The sequence below is a fragment of the Ovis aries genome, chromosome 3 (genome assembly GCF_016772045.2).
Source record: "Ovis aries strain OAR_USU_Benz2616 breed Rambouillet chromosome 3, ARS-UI_Ramb_v3.0, whole genome shotgun sequence".
NCBI classification, from domain to species: domain Eukaryota; kingdom Metazoa; phylum Chordata; class Mammalia; order Artiodactyla; family Bovidae; genus Ovis; species Ovis aries.
This window is the reverse complement of record NC_056056.1, coordinates 46471172-46474124: the sequence shown is the minus strand read 5'-3', so window position 1 is coordinate 46474124 and position 2953 is coordinate 46471172. Positions and strand designations below refer to the sequence as shown.

Below are 2953 nucleotides of genomic sequence, written 5' to 3'. Positions count from 1 at the left end.
TTGCATTTCAGCCTCTCACTACCTTCTGGCTTCTGTTTTCACATATTGAGTTGACCCAAACTATGTTTGCCAATGTGATCAAAGATGTACCTGTTTCTAAATTCAGAGATTAATGTAGAGAGAATTGATATCTTGTGACTGAGTCTTCTGACTTCCTGTCTAAGAACACCATTGTCCTTTCCATTTCTTAAGTCTTCTTTTGTGTCCTTGAGGAACATTTTAAACTTTTCATCACATAGGTCTTGGGTATTTCTTGGTAAGTTTGTTCTTGGGAATTTATCTGTTTTCGTTGCCCCTATAAATAGTGTTTTTCCCACTATACCTAATTGATTGCTATTTGTGTACAAAAAAGCTATTAATTTGCATACATTAATTGCATTCTTATTTAATTTATCATGGATTTGCCATCTGATGCTCTTGGGGTTTCCAGATACATGATCTTATTTATCAATAGTGATACTTTATAATTCCTCCTTTCCAGTTTTGACGTCACTAACTCCCTCCTTCCAGTGCATTGACTAACACATCTAGAACAATGTTAGGTGTGTTGACAGTGGACATGTTGTCCTGCTCTTGCATCTAGTAAGAATGCTTCCATTGTTTCCCCACTGAGGGGGGAGCTGGCTTTTTGGTTGTCCATAAATTTCTGGAATCTGTCTACTTCCCTCTATTTCTACTGTCTATCTTTGTCCAAGACACTGTCATTTTTCACCTGTAATAACCCCCAATTTCCATTTTAATCATTCTAATTCTTGCTTTGACCAGTTCACTCTCCACACAACACCTAGAGTTGAAATATAAAAATCTGATTGTGTTGTTTCTCTCTTAAAACACTCCAGTGGCTTCCTATCACTTTTAGGAGAAAGCCTGTAAGTCCTGAATGAGCCCCATAAGGCTCTGTGTGATTTTTTTTTTCTTTTTTCTTTTTTTTTTTTTAATATGGAACGCTTCACGAATTTGCGTGTCATCCTTGCGCAGGGGCCATGCTAATCTTTTCTGTATCGTTCCAATTTTAGTATATGTGCTGCCGCAGCGAGCACAAGGCTCTGTGTGATTTGACCTCCAGTCATGCATTTCCATCTTCACTGTGTACCTTCTCTTCCTGACCACCGTCCTGCTCATGCAGACCTTTCAGTTCCTTGAATGTGATAAGTATTTTCCACCTGCAGACTTTGCATATCCTGCTCTGTCTCCACTCCTTTGCTCCCATCATCCTGCTTCCTCTTTGAATTTGCACTTCTCACTGACTTGCTCAGGAAAGCCTTCCCTAACATGTTAGACCTAACATACTGTCACCGCCCCCGCTCCTTTTCTTCCACTATCCTTTTCACTGTAGCATATGTACATATAACTATTCATAGAACCTTTATTGTCAGTCTTTCCTGCTTGATTGAGAATTATGTTAGTGCCTAATGCACTGCCACTTCTCAACAATTATTTGTTAGGTAAATAAATGAATATAAATTATTCAAAATGTGTTAAAGATATAAGGATTGCCTCTCTCTGCTCTTATATAAGAAATATCTCAGGTTCTGAGACTGGTGTATTTGCAGGAGAATATGGGATAATATCAAAGGAAACAGATTAGAAAGTGAGTACATAGTACATATTGTTATACTAGAGAGTAAAGAAATTATCAAAGACCACTGAGATCATGACTAAAGGGCTCCAGAACCAACTTTGAAGATTTTCCCAATGGCTAAAGATGAGATAACTTGTTTAAGAAAAATAACTACAATAGATTAAGACACATCAGATATGTTTACCTCTTCTGATACTAAGAAAATAAAAATTAAAACTCACAGTTAGTTTCCTGGACGCTGAAAAGGAATCAGTTCACTCTTTTGAAAACTGGTAATAAAGAGAGAAAACAAGTTAAGCATTTATTCTGCCTTTCCGTTACCTATGGATAACTGAATAGTTAATGAGAGGTAGTATCATTTTTTAATGCATATATTCCAACTAGTAAGAAGAAAATGATAGAATTAGAATATCACAATTTCATAGCCTAAAATGAATTAATGGTTCTAGGCAATTATTAGCATCATTCTCTGATGCTTCAACTAAATAGAAGGATACAATACAACATCTAAAAATATCTTTGGGGCTTCCCTGGTGCCTCAGTGGTAAAGAATCTCTCTACTAAAGGAGGAGACCGATTCAGTCCCTGATCCAGGAAGATCCATATGCCACGGGACAACTAATCCCATGCACCACAACTATTGAGCCTGCGCTCTAGAGCTGGGGAGCCGCAACTTCTGAAACCCACATGCCTAGCTCCTGTGCTCCACAACGAGAGAAGCCACCACAGTGAGAAGCCCTTGTACCACAACCAGAGAAAAGCCCTCACAGCCATGAAGACCAAGAACAGCCATAAATAAATGAATAAAATTATTTTTTTTAAATGTCCCACAAGCCTCTAGGTCCAACTACCCAACTACAGGAAGTAAAGGGGACAGAGTAACATGTTAAATTTACTATGGGTATGCAATGAACAAAGTCCAGGCTCTGGAAGACTTTTCAGAACAGAAGACCTGATTTCCTCTACAAAAAGTTGTGAGGTATAAAAAGGGAGATGGAAGAGCACTTACAGATTTAAAGACTTCAAGGATACATCAAGCAATGCATTGTATGGACCTTGTTTGAATGACTGTGTATTTGAAGATATTAAGGAATTGTTGGGGATTTTTTTAGGCACTGTAATGATATTGTGGTTAATATTAGTTTTTAAAAACATCATCTTTTAGAGATACGTAGGAAAATATTTACAGATGATATGGTGTCTGGAGTTTGTTTCAAATTAATCCTGATGGACAGAGTGAGTAGTAAAATAAATGAAATAAGACAGGCTCCGATTTGATCATTAAGACTGCTTGGTGAGTACTTGGGAATTCATTATATGAATCTGCTGCTTTTGTATATGTTCAAAAACTTCAATAACAATAACAGGTAA

General features: G+C 37.2%; 1 non-coding gene across 1 annotated transcript; it reads right to left on the bottom strand.

The window, feature by feature from the left end:
• Nucleotides 1-933: 933 nt before the first annotated feature.
• On the bottom strand, nucleotides 934-1040 carry LOC114114156 (U6 spliceosomal RNA). The gene has a single exon (XR_003588995.1). It is a non-coding gene; the product is annotated as a U6 spliceosomal RNA (small nuclear RNA).
• Nucleotides 1041-2953: the final 1913 nt, after the last annotated feature.